An 18,834-nucleotide genomic window follows, 5' to 3' on the forward strand; every position below is an offset into this window, starting at 1 on the left:
GTGACAAGCACTTTATACAAGAACCATCCTTTCTTCCCTCTTTTGTTTGAATTTACGAAGCCTGGAAAACACCTACATGTGTGTTACCCATATCATGTAATGAAATATTTTGTCCAGAGGAATAAAATTATAATTTTATCAGTATTTAGTGACTTGGTTTCTACTTAAAGAAACCTATTTCAAGTACATTTCAAGAATATTTTGCAAATCTATACTTGGAATTTATCACCCTTTTTTGGGGGGGGTGCAACGGTTAAAAGCAGAAAGTTGTGCTTTGCATTAAAAATACAGTGATGGGGTGCCTGGGTGACTCTGTTAAAACTCCAATTCTTGGTTTCCGCTCAAGTCATGGTCTAATGGTTCGTGGGTTCGCGCCTTGCGTCCAGCTCCACGCTAACAGCTCAGAGCCTGCTTAGGATTCTCTCTCCCTCTCTCTCTCAAAACATATAAGTAAACTTAAAAAAAAAAAAGTGACAATGGTTTTAAAGTATCAATCACAAATTAGATGAACATTTTAAATAGAATGGTCCTTTTTTTGAGAGAGAGCGAGAGGGTGAGTAGGGGAGAAGGGCAGAAGGAGAAAGAATCTTAAGCAGGCTCCCACAATGGACTCGATCCTATGATCCTAGGATCATGACGTGAACTGAAATCAAGAATTGGAGGCTAAACAGACTGAGCCACCCAGGTGCCCTCTAAAAAGAATGGTTCTTATGTATGAGGAAACTAGCGCAAAGCAGTTAGTTAGGTCAAACGTATATGTCGGTTAAGGAGCGTGGGCCTGGACTTGATTATATTAGCCGCTGAAGAGCCCTAAACAGAATAGGGACAATTACTTCGGTGGCCGCGTAGGGGAACACGACTGGGGGCAGGTTGTCTAGGAAATGCAGGGTGTCTGAAATAGAGCATCGAAAACAGGACAAGTTCTGTAACAACGTAGGGAGTAAAATTTGTGTTTGGGTGGACTAGAAAGAAGGCGGCGAGTTTAATCCCCTATCTTCGGCGCGCCTGGTTTTTCGCAGGTGCTCAAGGGAGTGACAGTTAATCAATGACTACATTTCCCATAGTCCTTAGGGCAGCGTCGTCTGCATTTCCCGGAGGGCTGTGCGATGCTCCCTTCGACCCTGAGCGTCCGTGGAAAAGGTAAACAGACGGGGATGTGCTGCTTACAGTTGCTTCATAACCAGATTTCCCATTCTCCTTTCCTCCTCTATCCCTCTTTTCTGTGTCTCGCTCCTCATTTCACAGGCTTCAGGAGCCCAAATACTCGGGACTTGTCTCCTTTAGCAACAGGTCGGTGTTACTGGTTCTGTGCCGCGCAACCAGAACGGAGTGCGCCCGGGACCCTCTGGGAAATGTAGTTCCGTCTTCCCGTGGCCTCTGTTAGGCGTAAGGGTCCCGTCTCCTCGGACCCCAGAACCAAGGCCTGGGTGTCAGGGACACGTGACCTGTCCGTTTGGAAGCTGTGGGGACTGTTCCTCAGGCCCAGGCCACTGACGGTTGCAGAACCCACGAGCCCGGCCGGTCTCCGCGGTGACCGGCTCGCCGAAGAGGCCTCTGGGAATTGTAGTTGGGTGGGAGCCGGGCCAGTGCGCTGAGGTCGGAGTTCCGACAGTTACTCGCCCCCGCGGTTGGAGAACGCTCGGGAGTCGCAGCCAGACCCGCCCTTCCGACAGAGATGGCTTTGCCTCGGCTTTCGGGAGCTCAGGCAGGAGGGCAGCTTCCGGGAAAGGCGGGGTGTCGGCCCCGGCTCCGGGGAAGGTAGCTGGCAGGCGTGGTGCGGAGGCTAGCACAGTGGGCACAGTGGGTGGTAGCGATGAGAGCGGCATCAGAGCGGGGCCTCGAGGGAGCAGTTAGTCCGGTCTCTTCTGCTAGAGAAGGGGGGCGGGGGGGCGAAGCCCAGAGAGAGTCCGTGATCTACCCCAGAGAGAGGGTCAGGCCCTTGTCTGTGTGCTCACGCCTCTCTCCACATCACGGAGCACCGTGCCTGGCACAGAACTGGCTCCCAAATGTCTCTTAAGTGTCACTTCGTTCTAACAGGCAGCTGAAGCACTTCTAACAAATTACAAGATATTTAAAAAATTATTCTTTTTTTAAACGAGGGAAGTGGACCTATAGATTAATCAGCCAAAAGCATCCCTGTAAACTGTTTTCAGATCATGGGTCTAATAACCAATTGTGCAATTTTTAAAAATCAGGGAAATGTGAGCGTTGATGGGTGAAACCAGTTACTGTTTAAAAAGTTTAGTTGAGGGGCGCCTGGGTGGCTTAGTCGGTTAAGCGTCCGACTTTCGCTTAGGTCATGATCTCGCGGTTCGTGGGTTCGAGCCCCGCGTCGGGCTCTGTGCTGACTGCCAGCTCAGAGCCTGGAGCCTGTTTCAGTCTGTGACTCCCTCTCTCCCTGATCCTCCCCTGCTCACGCTGTCTCTCTCTCTCCTAGAAATAAATAAAACATTTAAAAAAAAATTAAAAAAAAAAGTTTAGTTGTGATAAGGCTGTTAGGATTATGCTTTAAAAAGGAAACGTGTCTTAGAGACATCTACAACAGATTTTACGGGTGAAATGATGTCTGAGATTCGCTTGTGTGGCCAGAGGGGAGAAAACAGCAGGAAATGAAAACTGAGTGAGGGATGCCAGAGAGTGCATTGTACTCTTTTATTCTCTGTAGTGATATTGAAAAGGACCATAATCAAGGGGTTTTTGGTTCATTCTGTTGTGTTTCAGAAAGTTTCTGAAATAAGACGTTCAGGAAGAGTTTCTCTGAAACGAACCCTCCCACTGCATAAGCGAGCCTCCTTGAGGACTTCTTCAGGCAAGAATGACCACAGCAGTGAGGAGGGCTGTGTCCCAACACCCCCGGATCCTTCAGAAGCAGGACAGGATTTTGACCATGAACGTGGAAGCAGAGGACCAGTCATAGGGGAAAGAGACCATGGCTGCCAGGTAATCAGCTTCCCAGAAAGCCAGCCAGTCCACACTTCAGAGAGTTCTAAGACCTGGAAGCCCTGAACCTCACCAGGTTCTAAGCTGGCTCCAGGAGCCCCCGCCAGTGGCTGAGGGCACAGGGATGGTCTGCAAGTTGTCCATCCCGGAGCTGCTGGTGCTCAAGCAGTTCACAGCCATCCTGCTCAGAGGCAGTAGGGCTGGGGCAGGGAGGGCACCCCCACCCCCACCCCCAGGCGATGGAAAGGAGGTAGGAGCCATGCTGGAGGGCTCGAGTGAGTAAATGAACCAGGTCAGCAGGTAGAGGAGAGAACTAACTTCTGGAGATAGGGAGGGGTAGGTCTTCCAAAGAAAATGAGGGTCACGTTGGTTTTGACCCAACACCATGTCTCCGTGTTCCTCTTCTCTCTTCCCTGGTGCCTTTGGGGATCAAATTCGATCATTTGATGGAATGAAACATAGGATCATCTCCTAGGTTGATTTGTTTCCTGACATTCTGATTCTCAGTTTTACCACAATGTGCTTCATTTAAGTCATTACTTAAGCCACTGAAATGTAAACCGTACTCTGAAAGACACATTCTTCTATCACATGAGTCGGTTTCACATTTCTGGCTGAGCTGCCCAGTCCTGGGTCTCCTTAGTCGCTGTGTTCTTGACTTCACTGTATCTCTTCTTGCTGAAAGGCCAGCGGAGGCTGTTTTTAGAAAACTTGTTATTTCTGGAGACAACAAATGCAAAGTTTGGAAAAATTCTCCAGCTCAGCAGACACCTTGGCCTCACCTTCGTAAGAGACCAGGAATGAGAACTGCCCGGCTCAGCTAGAAGCCACTGGGAAGAGGTTAGGTTGGATTCAGAAAAACTGAGACTTCTGGGGCGAGCGCCGGGGTGGCTCAGTCAGTGAAGTGTCCACCTTTGGCTCAGGTCACGATCTTGCGGTTCGTGAGTTCAAGCCCCGCGTCAGGCTCTGTGCTGACAGCTCAGAGCCTGGAGCCTGCTTCAGATTCTGTGTCTCCCTCTCTCTGCCCCTTGCCTGCGCTCGCTCTCTCTCTCTCTCTCTCTCTCTCAAAAATAAACATTTAAAAACATTTTTTTTAAAGAAAAAAGAAAACTGGAACTTTGGGGTTGTTCTGATGGCTTCGGAGGACAACCAGACAGAATATTTGAAACTATGACATTGAGGGAAAAGTTCCAGAAGTACAGTCATATCAGTAGATACAAGTTACACTTAATATAACTGAGTTATTTCATTTTTAAAATAACTTCTCAAAACTTGAATCAAAGTAGGGGCACCTGAGTGGCTCACTTGGTTAGGCATCCATCACTTCATTTCGGCTTAGGTCATATCTCAAGGTTCATGCGATTGAGCCCCAAATCAGGCTCCATGCTGATAGCTCGAAGCCTGCTTGGGATTCTCTTTGCCCCTCTCTCTCTCCCTGCCCCACCTGCCTTTTTGTCTCTCTCTCACACTCTCTCAAAATAAATAATCTTAAAACCACCTTGAATCAAAATCACTCAAGTTCTGCACCTTACATGTATACATTTTTTAAATTCTCAACTATACCTTGGTACAGCTGGGGGACTTTCTTTTTAATAAGATAAAAATTTAAAAATGTACATGATCTCTGAGAAATAAGATTATGAAGGGCTTTCTCTTTGAACGTTTTTATTAAGTATGTAACATTTCATTTTTTGCAGTGAACGGGTATCTGTGGTCAGGAAAGACTAGTTTTTAAAGAAATACACTGGGGGGAAGGGGCGACTGGCTGGCTCAGTCAGAAGAGCATGTGGCTCTTGATCTCAGCATTGTAAGTTCGAGCCCTACATTAGGCATGGAGATTACTTGAATAAGATCTTTTTTAAAAAATACACTGGCCAGGGGCGCCTGGGTGTTGTTTAAGCGACTGACCTCGGCTCAGGTCATGATCTCACGGTTCGTGGGTTCAAGCCCCGCGTCGGGCCTGTGCTGACAGCCAGCTCAGAGCCTGGAGCCTGTTTTGGATTCTGTGTCTCCCTCTCTCTCTGACCCTCCCCTGCTCACGCTGTCTCTATCTCTCTCTCCAAAATAAATAAAACATTTAAAAAATAAAAAATAAATAAAAAATACACCAGCAGGAAAGCTCTAACAAGACATTCTCTTAGAAACAAAAAAAAGCACGTAACTACCTTGATCGCCTCTAGAGCTCCCAATATTCATACTGGTCTCCAGGACAAGAAGTTTGCTGGGAGGGAGGCGGCTTCCCACCCCTGCTCGAATCCACCCCCGCAGGAATCACCACATGTCACCAGCTTCAGCCACTTGAGCCACAGTTCGAGTACAGATCTTGGGAGCTCCACACCGGCGGCAGGACGAGGCATGCCCTAGGGAGCAGGTCAGGGTCTTCAACCCTTTTTTCTGGGCACTCCTGTGTTAAAAAAGCAAGATGGGACATACAGCGTATGGCCCTGTGCTGGGAGTTGAGTGTGATCATCAAACTGGCCTGAGACCTTAAGTCCAGAACTCAGTAAGGTCATTGGAGCACAGCAGAGACTCAGGTCATCCACCAGCGCCCCAGCCACTGCTGAGTGGCCTTCGGTCCCTGAAGAGTTACGTTGGACACACTATCGGGCTGTTTTGAATTCTGGCATGGGAGCTTTGTAGCTACACCGCGCTCCATGGTGTGGCTCACGGGGACCTTTACTGACTGTAATCACACCTTTCTTCTTTTCGTCACGTATCCTCTACTCCACATTTGAAGGGAACCCGGGAGACCCAGCCACCCTGGGTATACAGATGGAAGCATGCCCCGGGGAAAGGCAGGCAGTTGGGAATCAAAGAGAACGATCCAACAAAGCATCCATCCCAGCCCGAAGGAGGAGTAGGCAGGGTGGAGGGACTGGACACACTCCTGTCTCTTACTTCAGAGAACAGTCATTACATCACTGTTCGTTTGCCCTGAATCCTCCGAATTCAATACACTGCTTTGTAATGGGCCTGTAAGGGCTCATTGCAAAGCCAAGTGCCACTGCTAGGGGGCTGCTGCCTTAGATCAGCAGCGCCCCCTGATCTTTGCCTGAGTCTGAGAAACCAAGAGCAGACTTTACAGATTTGGACATGTTCCTGGATGCCCACATCAGGAGAACATCATACCCCCTCCTGTGGAAGTGTGGTTTGATTGAAACGCTCCCACACTGAAATAAGTGACACACTGGACAGCTTCTAGAGTCTCCTGTCACCATTGGGATCTGTGGGACACAGAATTAGGGGAGGCCAGACGCCAGCATGACATTCATCTGGTGCCCACTGGAATGGATGGATGGGTTGTTAAAGTATTGAAATGCTTCTGGACTGGTTGGTAAGTCCAGCTGCTGCTGTGTGTCCCCAGGTGACCTCCCAGCCTCCTTGGCCACCCCAGCGACTCCTCCCTGACCCTTGGGACCTTTCTAGGGTCTGGCATCTAATGGCTATCACCTGCTTGCACCAGAGACCCCTAGACCTCAGATGAGACCAGCATCTCCAGGAGAGATCATGCCCTGAGCCAAAGTCGGACGCTTAACCAACTGAGCCCTCCATGCACCCCTCATTACCATGCATGAAAAAATGCATGATTGGGGCCCCTAGGTGGCTCCGTAAGCTGAGCATCCAACTTTGGCCCAGTTTATGATCTTACGTGATTCGTGAGTTCGAGCCCCATATAGGGCTCTCTGCTGTCAGCATAGAGCCCCCTTTGAATCCCCTGTTCCCCTCTCTATTCCTCCCCTGCTCATGCTCTCTCTCAAAAATAAAACATAAAAAAATGAAAAATATAGGGGCACCTGGGTGGCTCAGTCGGTTAAGCATCCAATTTCGGCTCAGTCATGATCTCGCAGTTCACGGGTTCAAGCCCCGCATTGGGCTCTCTGCTGACAGAGAGCCTGCTTCGGATTCTGTGTCTCCCTCTCTCTCTGTCCCTCCCTCTTTGGGCTCTATCTCTCAAAAATAAACATTAGGGCGCCTGGATGGCTCAGTCGCTTGAGTGCCCGACTTCAGCTCAGGTCGTGATCTCACGGTTCGTGGGTTCAAGCCTCGCATTCAGGCTCTGTGCTGAACGTTTGCTCAGAGCCTGGAGCCTGCTTAAGATCCTGTGTCTCCTTCTCTCTCTGCCCCTCGTCCCCTCTCACTCTGTCTCTCAAAAGTAAATAAATGTTAAGTAAATAAACATTAAAGAAAAATTTAAATTTAAAATATAAAGTATGAATTTAAATAAAAAGTTGGAAGAAAAAAATGTATGGTTAGTAAATTTCTATTATACGTCATCATTTATTCAGTCCATCCCCCTGGCAGATGTGCATTTTACTTCCATGGCCTTTCTTTGCGGAGCAAACAGGTAATATTTGGATTTTCCACATATGATCACAGATGGTGGCCCGAAGAGTAAGGACGAGGTGTTCGGCTCAGGTCAGGAACTTGCTGGAAGAAGATCCCACGGTGACTCTTCACAGGTACCAGAGCTGGGAGACGCCTCAGAATGCTCCAGTACCTTAGATCAGCATTAGGGAACCTCCAGATGGGAGGCCAAGCAGCTGCCCTGCCCAAGAGAAGAGTTTCAAGCAGGAGAGAGAAGTAGCAGCCATGACAGTGATGAAAGTGACCCAAACTGGAGGCCAGGTGAGTGCTTTGTTCCGAGTCAGAAACGTGCAGACACAGACCCCATGTACAGGGAACACGCGAGCTCACCGTTTCTGGGCAGACCCAGCCCTCATTCGGCATCAGCCCACATGGGAGAGGGTCCCCGACCACTCGAGGTCACTCAACCTGGCAGGCTGGACATCAGGGAAGACTCCTTCAGGAGGCCCTGTCCCCAGACACGGGCCTCGGTGTGGCCCTGCAGCTGGCCGGGTTCGTGCTCCCCAGGCATGGAAGGGCACAGGGAGCTGGCCTGGGCAGCGGCTCATCACCAAGCTGTTCCACTGCCACCTCAGCCACCCGGTCTCCACTTTAGTCCCCTCTTGGGCCACTTTTCTGTCATTCTGCCTTAAAAAAAAGGTAATACACTTACTTATAAACAAATGTAGTACATGTCTATAGCAGGAAATTTTTATTTTTATTTAATTTTTATTTTTTAATGTTTATTTTTGAGAGAGAGTGATCGGGCGAGGGGCGGAGAGAGAGGCAGACATAGAATCTGAAGCAGGCTCCAGGCTCTGAGCTGTCAGCACAGAGCCTGACACGGGGCTCAAACATACAAACCCTGAGATCATGACCCGAGCCCAAGTCAGACGCTCAACTGACAGACGCCCCTGCGACAGAAAACTTTACACACGTCTGCACAAAATGAAAAAAAAAAATAAGTCATCTGCAACATTGACTGTCCTTCTAGCACTTGTTCCTAAGCCTCCATATACATTTTGTCCAGTGTTCAGATGTCTCACAGGCGGGGAACCCCCTGGGGTCCACACCCACCTCCAGCAGGGCAGCAGGGACCGCGGCCTTTCAAGTTGGGACTGAGACGTCCCCCTCCTCCCCCCCACCCCCCCACCCCCCCCACCCCCGCAACCGGTATGCGAACACGGTGGCAATACCTCTCTCAGCCGCAAGAGGGGGATGCTTGCTCATGCACATCCGACGCTTCCTGCTTGGGGCCTGAACCAGAGGCTCCCAGCTCCAGTCCTGCTCAGTGCATTTCTTGGAAACCTTGTTGGTTCACGAGGGGGAAGACAGAAATCACTGCCTGAATCCTTGGACAGCTCTCGCCTCGCTGTTGCAGCCTGGGGCTTCCCAGGGAGGGGCTGAACCTCCAGCCTGCTGGGGTCATCTCCAGGCTTAAGGGTCACAGTTTCCCGGCTTTCTTGGGGCCCATTCTGAACCACCCACCTCCCCGCCCGCACTGTCACCTTGCACTGGCCATCTTGGTGCCCCTTTCCCTCTGCGCCTCACACAGCACACCTTCCCACACGTCCTCTCTGCACCCCAGGCTGGTGCTTCCTCTTTGGGTCTTAGCCGGCACGTTACCCCTTCCCAGAAGTCACTCTCAGCCCTGCGAGTCTGGGCTACGTGACTGTCCACTGTGCTTCCGCATAACCCATAGCCTGCTGGATCATCTGCCACCCCCCAGAATGGAAGCCCCGTGAGGGCAAGGCCATGTGAATCTCACTCACATCCCCAGCACCCAGAGCTCCGCGGGGTTCCATACAGATATGCTGAATGGAAGAAGGGGTGAGCGAGTGTGCCTGTCCCTATTCCCTGAAGTGGAGCCTGCAGAAGCCAGTCCACGCCCCACCTTCCATCCCCTCTCCCCAGGTCACCAGGTGCCTCTTGCTGTCCCCTGTGCCTCTGGAAACGCAGCCCGAGGAAGCTGCAGTGCTGAAGGGCAGTTGTCTGCCTGTGGCGGTGGGGAGACAGAGGCCTGAGGAGTGGAACACCCCTAGCGTCAAGCCCTGGCTCTGCCACTTCCTAGCTGTGCCTGTGCCTCAGTTTCCTTATTTACAGGGCGGAGCTGTTGGGTACCAGGCTTGCAGGGTTGCTCAGAGAACTTGTGTGCTAGCCTGACGGGCAGCAGACAGTCGTGAGGTCAGACCTCTGCCTCCCTCCATCTGTCCCCAGCACGCTCTCCCAAGACCCCTCCTGAAGCCAGGGAACACAGACTGTCCTGTGGTCTCAGAGGTGCTACCATTGTCCTGAGGTCACCCACACCACTTGTCACTGATGCCTCCTCCCCCACCTGTCCTTTGTCCGCAGCACGGATAATAGCACCAGGCACGGCACAGAGATGTGGAGAGAGTGCCTGTTGAGTGGATGACCAGTCACAGCAGCGCCTCTGGGGAGCGTTCTCCAGTGGTGGAACATGTCACAGCTGTCACCAGCAGACGAGTGGTCTCCTGCGTGCGGGACAACACCGGGACAGGTGGGGCATATGTGAAGGCACGGGGACCTGCCACAGCCTCGTGAGGCCACAGCAAGAACAGAAAAGGTGACACCACACTTGACAAGGAAGGAGGAGGGGCGATGAAGAAATACCGTAGCCCCGTGGAAAGGCCCAGAAACACGGAACCCCAGAGCCTTGGTTTTTCTCTTCCGCTCAGTGCTGTGGACCCCAAGGACAATACATGGCATGACAGTCCTGAGCAAACACTCCTGTAGAGCGTCTGCATCCCTTACAGACAGTCTGTACTACTTATTTATTTTGGAGAAAGAGCACAAGCAGGGAAGAAGCAGAGAGAGAGGGAGACACAGAATCCGAAGCAGGCTCCAGGCTCTGAGCTGTCAGCACAGAGCCCGATGCGGGGCTCGAAACCCCAAACCGTGAGATCATGACCTGAGCTGAAGTCAGAAGCTCAACCTACTGAGCCCCCCAGACGCCCCTCTAGGTTCCTTTCATGGTGCTTTTCTCTGATACAAACGTCTTCTGCGCGGCAGCCCCCTGCGGGCCCCCGGGAGTTCCCTCATTCCCAGGAGCACTAGCCATCTCCGCAGTTAGGATCTTAGGGGGTGAATAAGGGCTGGTTTCTCCTCAGATGATCACGGCCTTTGATTCATTGCATTTTAAAGCTTTAGCTCCTGAATGGCCCATCTGCTGTAGGGTGAGGTCTGTGCTTCCTCAGAGCATCGCTCCTCGGCTCACAGAAGAGGTCGGTTTCTCCCGTGTGGCACTCGGGAGGTTTGGGCTGACGTGGCTTGGGCTCTCCGTGCCCCGTGTGCCGCTCCCCTGTGACTTTCTCATCTCTGGGAGCAGCTTGCCACCTCCTGAGGGTTTTCCTCCGTCGCTGCCATTCACAAGGCCTCTCCCTAGGATGGATTAGGAAACGAATGGAAATTTTCTCTTACTCATAATACTCAAAAGTTTCCTCTGTATGCATTCTTTGCTATCCTACCAGAATTCTGCCCAGATGTGCGGCCACATGTATCTTCCCCAGCAGAGCGAGGTTTGGGCTTCGAGTCTGTAGTTGCCCAAAGTGGTGCCTTTATCAGCATAAAGTCTCCCGATCCTGGTCTCTAAGGAGCAGCCCGCAGCCCCCCCTCCGGCCCCTTCGAGGGTTGCCCCGTGGTTCTGTTCTGGTCAGCAGGCTGAGTGTTGGTGTCAACAGGATCGGCCCCTTCGAGGGTTGCCCCGTGGTTCTGTTCTGGTCAGCAGGCTGAGTGTTGGTGTCAACAGGATGTCCTCAGTCCTGGCCTCACACTGTGATGACACCATAGGAAATGAAACTGTCACAAGTCCCCATTTCCATGGGGCGGGCGCCTGGGTGGCTCAGTCGGTTAAGTGTCTTGATTCTTGGTTTCAGCTTAGGTCGTGAGTTCACCGTTTTGTGAGAGCCCCGTGTTGGGCTCCGTGCTGACAGTGAGGAGCCCGCTTGGGCTTCTCTGTCCCTGCCCCACTCATGCTGTCTCTCTCAAAATAAACTTAAAAAGAAAAAAACCAAACAAACAGAAAACCCCACCAAGTCCCCATTCCCAAGAAACGACACACTGTGACTGCGCCAACGCACCAGGCCCCGCCCGCCACCACTGGTGACAGCTCCAGGGGTGGGGGAGTGGGGGAGGGGAAGGCATTGCAGGTTGAAGCCTTTCTTTCATCAGGAAGAGCCACAGCTGTGTTCTGAATGCCTGCCGTCACTGCCCGTGTCACAGGTCCCCCTGGAAGACGGGCCCACCACTGCTCCAAATTTGCCCACCCTCCTGGCGGGGCCCAAAGCCCGCCCCTTCCCTGAAGCCTTCCCGGGGCTCCGCAGGCCTTCCATGAGACGTCCCGGCCACAAGGCCCCCTGGCCAGCACTCACGCCATGTTCTAGGTCTTCATGACCTCTCTCCGCCTTCTCCTTCTCAACCAGACTTGAGGAGGCTCTGTGAGGAAGAAGCTCGTCCCATCCTCGGTATTCTCCGTGGCTCCTCCGAGCGCTGCAGGACTTGGGGTGGAGGCTGGCCGTGGCTGCGGACACCGCGGGTCCAGGCGGAAGGACAAGCGCTTCAGCGCAGCTGCGGCCGGAGACGTGCCTGTGACTGAAGACGGGGCCTGCCTTCTCCCGGACGGCTGCCCGCCGTGCCTTCCGGCTCATGAAGGAGGAAGGTGATCTCGTCCTTGCTGCCACCCCTTCCCCCTGACCCACCCCCCCCCCAACACCAGGCAGCCTCGCCAGATTCGCCCTGATACCAGAGGCTGGCAACAACCTCCTCCCCACTGTGTCAGCTGCCGCCTGGCGGTGCCGTTGGGGAGGGCGAGGCAGGGAGCAAGCAAGGGATAGGTACTGTTGCAGGGCTGTCCACGCACGTCCTGGCTGATGTAGGGACCACCCTTCCCATGAACTTGAGGCTCTTGGAGGGCAGGGCCTATGTCTGAAGCATCTCTGTGTTCACAGTGCCTGGCTTAGCACCTGGCGTGGAGCAGGGGGTGCTCCCGTAGTTACCGGCAGCCAGGGAGTTCACGGAGGTAACGGGGAGAACGGGTGTTGGTGACCGACCTGAAGTACCCGTCCCTGTCCCCCAGCCCTGTTTGGCGTATGGCAAAGGCCTGGGTTCTGAGGACAGAACGCATACGGCGCCCCTTGCCTTTCGTTATCCACAGAGTCCCCGTCTCCCCCGTGAACAAGGGACAAACCTCATGTATGCAGGGTTTTGCATAGCTGTGGAGGTGGTCTCTGCTTTCTTTTAAAGCTAATAAGTTAGAAATGGTGTTGGCCAGATCGTGAGAGCTAGTCCCGATGCTGGCAGCGCCCCGGGACCCACGCCTCCTGGGAGCTGGGGGCTGCTTCTAGACTGCTGAACCCTGAAGCCGGTGGAGATGCGAGCATGTCCCTGAGGGTTAAGGAGAGAAGGCAAAAGAAAGCTAGGGCCCTTGGCAGCTGCCTCTTTATCTGCTTGCCGAGGGCCTCTGGGCTCACGCAATGATCTCTGGGCAGGAGTGCAGCTGACCCCAGGGGTCTCTGCTCCAGGCTTGGAAGCTTGGAAAGTCATTTTCAGTATTTACAGTGGGTCTCTGGAATACTCTCTCACAGTGCTCCCCTGATGGCCATCCCAACACCCCACTGAATAGAAATTCGTACAGACAGGTAGAAGGCGTGGAAATGGCTAATCAAGTGAAGGCGTTGGGGGAACAGGGCGCTGGAGGGGCAGCCTCTGAGCTCGGCACTCCTAGCCAACTGGCAAGGCTGCTCCAGAAGCTTCTAGAAAACGGCTCAAGAAATCAGGTCTGGAAGGAAAGCCGTAAAGGGCTTCGTGATATATAAAGGCACCCCCTTTCCCTGCTGCCTCCCACCCTGTGCAGGACACCCATAGAGCCCTGCTTCTAGAAAGGCCAACCCAGGCCCTCGGTTGCTCGCTCAGCACCGGTTCTCCCCATTGGGGCCCTGAGCCTCTCTGCCCGTGTGTGATGCTCTCACCGTAGCAGCAGCCATGCTGCCAAGGGCTTCAGGCCCATCTCATGACCCCCCCCTACAGCCCTGGAAAATAGGATGCTCCTGTCCTGGTGCTAGAATGATTAAAGGAACTTGGGTTAAATAACTCACCCAACAGCATGCAGCTGCCAAGCGGAGGCGCAGGGGCTCAGTGCTGGAAGGTTTCGTGTGGCCCATCGCGGGATTGTTCCTTGCGTCGCCGGAATTGCCAGCCCACTTTCTGCCTCTGTTGTGTGGCTGCGTCAAAGTGGCCTCCTTCCACAATCCCTTCTGCAGCCTGTCATAGCTACAAAATAGTTTCTAAGAGACCAAGTCTAGTAGGCACCGAACCTCCCGATGCCGGTGATGGTCACGTTCATGAGAGACCTCCCGCTTCCTGCCAGCAGCCACTGGAATTTCTGTTGTGGCAACTCGGGGAGCCGCTCAAGTCACGGCAGATGCAGAAATCTATGATTCTGCTCGCGATCCTGCAAGTCAGGGAAGTGGGTCGAGTGGAACAGGAACGAGTTAGGTCTGCTGCGCCGTGTCTGGGCCTCAGCTGGAGTGGCCCAGGGGCTGGATTTGGCTAAGATGGTTGGACTGTGGCCAGAGTTCAGGGCCTTGGTTCTATGTGCCAGCTGGCTTCCTCCACTTCATGGGGCATCTGCTGAAATGGGGCTGAGATGCCCAAAACGGCTTTTACACTCATGTGTCCGGTGCTTCCGTGTTCTCCCGGTGGCCTCTCTCTTCACAGAGTGACTTAATCTGATCCGTGCTCTTTGTTGCCACAGAACGTGCCTTGCCCCAAGCCCCTACTGCAGGGATGCTGCCGCTGGGGGCTGTGTTGTACCACATGACCCTGCGTCCTCCCCCCTCCCTCCCCCCAGGAGGACCAGGACCCAGTAGAGCTGCCCAATCACTTTTGAAGTCCCCTGGCTGGCTCAAAAATTCGAGGGATGCCAGTCAGACCAGTCAGATTCCCCTTTGAGGCCATTTGAACCAAAAAATCAGACAGCGGCACAGCGCATGACAGGATGTCGTGAGGGCCAGTAGGGCCCGGATGGACCAGTCTGCTGGCCAGGATTAAACTGAAGAAGAAACTCAGGAGATAGAAGAGAAACAGGCCATGAAGTGAGAGAACATACTGAGCGAGGAGGGAACCGTGAGCCTTTTACTGGCAAGGGGAGAAAGGAGGGAATGGCGAGAGCAGAGCTGAGGCCTGTAAGAGGCCGAGGAGGAAGCCAGTCCCGGGGCCCAGCCTGGCCATGGGTGTCATGGCAGCAAGCCTGTTTATTCCCTTGGCTGTCAGGTGGCTTTGAAGTGGGCATGTGACCTGGTCCTAAGAATACAAATTATAACAAAGTGGCTCGAGAACCTTCTGGGAAGAGCTTTGCTTTTTGATTAAAGGGAGGAGGCCTGTCCCTCCATCCGGCTTTGAACATGGATGTCGGAGGACATGATATTTAAGACTGTAGCCACCATCTTGAGACCTAGAGGCAACCAGACCCAAGGAAAAAGCCAACATACCAAGGTTGGCCTAGAGGACAGACAGAGCCTGGGTCCCTGATGATATCGTTGAGCCACTATACCTATCCTGGAACCACCAATTTCCAGTCTTATTGATATATTAATTAGATGCCCTTATTTTCTAAGCAGATTTCTGCTATTTGAAACTAAGGCATTCTTAACCAATATGGCATTCTTCTGAACCTGCCCATCATCAACTCCTTAGAGCCCCATAGTTGAGATACAAATGGAAACCTACCCCAAACTTAGCCAGTGGAAATCTTAATTTCCATGGTAGGAAATACAGGTCAAGATTTCTCACAGCCTACAGAGCAGTTCCAGCACTTCGTCCCAAATCCCAGGGCCTGTTGGACACAAATGAGGAAAGATAGACTCAGGAAAGTTCTAGATACATGGAGACGAGTCTTCTAAAATGGGGCTCAGTGATGAATTTGTGGATGAACAAGTTCAGTGGAGGGGGAGGGGGAGAGCCTAAGCATGGGCCAGGAAGCCATGGAAAGCACACGGAGCAGCGAGCTGGAACGGGCAGATGGTGGAGGGTCAGATGGCTTCTGCAGGAGACCATGGTGCACAGCAGGGTTTTCTAAGTGCCGGGCACTAGCTGGGAGGGGCTATGGCAACTGGAGCTAAACCGGGGAAACTAGGCTTTAGTGAACCCTCCAGCTACTCCTAGAGGCATTTTAGATCCTCTGAGGAACAAGGTGGCCTGAATTGTGGCCGTTCGCCCTCTGTGCAGGCGCCCCCCTAACCACCACACTCTTCACTCTCTCTTCTCCACCTGTCCCTTTTTCTCCACCACTTCTTCCTGTCTTCTCAGCAAAGCCAGGAGCCAGAAATGCACAAGGTCTGAATCTCTTCTGCCTCAGCTGGAGAGTAAAGAAAGCGGAAGGCAATGTCTTTAGGAAACACTGAAGCCTCGTCTGGGGATAATCCGGGTTAGCCCAGGAGAAAGGCAGCAGTGGGCTGCTAAGGACTAGATGAAGCCCCAGCCCTGATCAAGCTGTGGGGACAGGGACGGGGGCGGGGCGTGCTTCTTCAGTAACACCACAGAAAATGTGTGGTCCTTCCTTCCCTCATGAAATGAGAAGTTAAACTCAAGAACTCTTGGCCTTCCTCTTTCGATTTCCGGTTTCAGACACACAACAAAGATACACTGGCACCCTCCTCCCACAGTCAGAACTTGAGAGAAGTCACCCACAGGTCATCAGTAGTAAAGATTGGCCCCTGGAAGGCCATCAAATGAGTGGGGCGCAAACACAGATATGTTGCAATGACATTCGAATTGGTGACCAGCAGATTCTGCCACTAAGCCTCGTGCCCTCTGCGTGTTGCAGGGGTCCTCCCTGCCCAGGGGCCCAAACCAAGCCAACCCTTTTGTTTGCCTGCTGGGTTACTTCATTTTGCAGAAGTGTATAGAATACCTTGTAGAATTATAAGCCAAGCATATAAAAGCCATGATACTATTAGGAAGATAAGTCACTAAAGACAAAAGCAAAACAAAACAAAATTCCTGACATAGAGAAAAGAATGAAAGTGCTAGGGTGGATGAAGCAAAAAGTTTAACCTCCTCCTTTGATGTGATTGCTGCTTCAATGTGATATACTTAGTAAGCCCTGGCTCCTCCCCCCTCCCCCAAGTTGTCCCATACATTGCAAGGGTTTCTCTGAATCCAATAAGGAAGAGAACCAAAGGCTTTTCTTCTCTCTTGGTAATCAAGGTTTTTTTCTTCAGTATGAATTAGCCTGATTACAGATTAAACACTCTCCCACAGTCTGTGCGACACGAGAGTGTCTTTCCCGTGAATTCTCCAGTGACGAGAAAAGGCTGCACGATCCCCAAGCGATTTTCCACATTGATTATACTCACCGGCTTCTCCCGAGGATGAGTGATCTTGTGTTCAATACGCTCCAAGCTTTGCCCTAGTCATTGCACGTGACTGGCTCATGTCCCCACTAAGTTAGCTGACGTTGTCTAAGGCTGGAACCCGGGCTGAAGGCTCTCCCTCACCAATTATGCCCACAGAGCACCTCCCTGCTCTGAGATCCCAGATGTCTAATTAGCTCTGAGCACCGTCAAAGCATTTTCACAGCCATTATATGCATGTGGTTTTTCTCCAGTGTGAATTCTCTGACGTTGAATGAGCTCTGCTTCCCTGAAAGCCCTCACATTTATTGCATCTGTAGAGTTCCTGTTCCTTGTGAATGAGCTGATTCCGTGTGGTACTAAAATGCTGGCAGATGCCCCCCCAAATCAGGATTCTCTGTAAGAGGAATGTTCCAGTGTTTAGTAGGACGGGAGCCCCGCCCCTGTACCTCGCCCCCCGTAAAAATTGCCTGTATTCATAACATGTTCTCTCTAATACAGATACTGTATTACTGAATAAATTCTGACCTCTGTTCTAAGATTTGGCCACATTTATTTATTTTGGGGTTTTCTCACTTCTAAAAGATACAGGCAGGGGGTACCTGGGTGGGTCAGTCGGTTAAATGTCCAACTTTGGCTCAGGGCATTATCTCGCAGACTGTGAGCTTGAGCCCCGCGTCTGGCTCTGTGCTGACAGCTCAGAGCCTGGAGCCTGCTTTGGATGCTGTGTCTCCCTCTCTCACTGCCCCTCCCCCGCTCACATTCTGTCTGTGTGTCTCAAAAATAAACATTAAAAAAATTTTTTTAAGATACAGGCAGAATTGCAAACTTACCCCCATATTACTCCCACTCATGGGATGGGGTCGCTGATGCTTCTGTGGGAGGTCTCCATATTCCCAGACCTTTGCACACTCGGGGACGGGGTCACCCTCCCACGGTGCCTCTCCCTGCATTCACCTGCGAGTCTGCTGCTGCAGAAAGTCCCTGCTTCAGGGCCACAGCACATGTAAATGCCAGCTGTCCTCTCTTAAAGAACCAGAACATGTCTTGGACTGAGAATGAAAGTTTTGGGGAGAAGATCGAAGGGTAAAAGTGGCCTTTGGGTAAATTTATAAAATGATGGGTGTGACAGGCAGCTGGTTACTTATATTCTCCTTCTCTTTTTTAATGAACCCTATTTTGGTCCCACTGAGAATGTACCCATTAAAAATACCTGCTAGGGGAGCTTGGGTGGTGCTTGAGTTAAGCATCCAACTCTTGGTTTTGGCTCAGGTCATGAACTCACAGTTCGTGAGTTTGAGCCAGGACTCTTGATGACAGCCGGAGCCTGCTTGGGACTCTCTCTCTCTCTCTTCCTCTCTCTCTCTCTCTTTCTGCCCCTCCCCATACCCACATGTGCGTGCTCTCACTCACTCCCTCTCTCTCTCTCTCTCTCTCAGAATAAATTTAAAAAGAATACCTTCTCTAGTGACCCAAGGAAGCACGTGAGGACTTGTAAGGAGGCTGTGCCCATTCTGTTCCTTGAGCCGGATGCTGGTCAAATGGATGTGTTCACTGTGTGAAGAACCATAAGAAGTGAGCTTAGGAGTCACACATTTTCTACGAGGAAAAGTTAAAAGTAGGGACGCCTGGGGTGGCTCAGTCAGTTAAGCGCTGACTTCAGCTCAGGTCATGATCTCACAGTCGTGGATTTGAGCCCTTCGTGGGGCTCTGTGCTGACAGCCAGCTCAGAGCCTGGAGCCTGCTTCAGATTCTGTGTCTCTCTCTCTCTCTCTCTGACCCTCCCCTGCTCACGCTGTCTCTCTCTGTCTCTCAAAAATAAATTTAAAAACATTTTTTTTTTATTTTAGAAAAGTTAAAAGTAACCCCTGAGCAGCTAGCAAATGAGCTATAGACCGAACTGGGCTTCCATGAAAACTTGTTCAAGGATTGGGAGGAAGGGGACCCTGGAGCAGAAACCTTTTGCCTTTTCCCTGACTGCCCAGCCCCCCACCCCCACCCCTTCTTCTCACAGATCCTGGAGGTGCAGCTGCCATCCTGGGAGCGCATGGAGGAGGGTCACGGATGAAAGATGGCACACCAGCCTCGGGAAGGTGCCCGGTCCGTGTGGCCTTGATGTCTCACCTCTGGAATTTTCACTTTTTTCAGCCTTGTGGGTGAGAAGTGACTGACACTTAGTTTA

At 52.0% G+C, this 18,834-nt stretch overlaps 2 long non-coding RNA genes across 5 annotated transcripts; one reads left to right on the forward strand and one right to left on the reverse strand.

Moving 5' to 3' along the window:
- The first annotated feature begins 968 nt into the window (after positions 1-968).
- Positions 969-17,191, forward strand: LOC120239307. 4 transcript variants are annotated; one of them, XR_005530398.1, is made up of 4 exons: positions 969-1,140; positions 2,722-2,940; positions 7,318-7,566; positions 9,637-9,696. It is a non-coding gene; the product is annotated as an uncharacterized LOC120239307 (long non-coding RNA). The 4 variants fall into 4 exon arrangements; XR_005530399.1 differs by lacking the exons at positions 969-1,140; positions 9,637-9,696 and adding exons at positions 1,623-1,758; positions 11,724-17,191; XR_005530397.1 differs by lacking the exon at positions 969-1,140 and adding an exon at positions 1,623-1,758.
- Positions 7,199-11,726, reverse strand: LOC120239306. The gene is made up of 4 exons (XR_005530396.1): positions 11,673-11,726; positions 9,620-9,776; positions 8,481-8,592; positions 7,199-7,486 (listed from the first exon to the last, which is right to left on the reverse strand). It is a non-coding gene; the product is annotated as an uncharacterized LOC120239306 (long non-coding RNA).
- Positions 17,192-18,834: the final 1,643 nt, after the last annotated feature.

Source organism: Hyaena hyaena, unplaced genomic scaffold (genome assembly GCF_003009895.1).
Source record: "Hyaena hyaena isolate Hyena2069 unplaced genomic scaffold, ASM300989v1 scaffold_228, whole genome shotgun sequence".
NCBI lineage: Eukaryota > Metazoa > Chordata > Mammalia > Carnivora > Hyaenidae > Hyaena > Hyaena hyaena.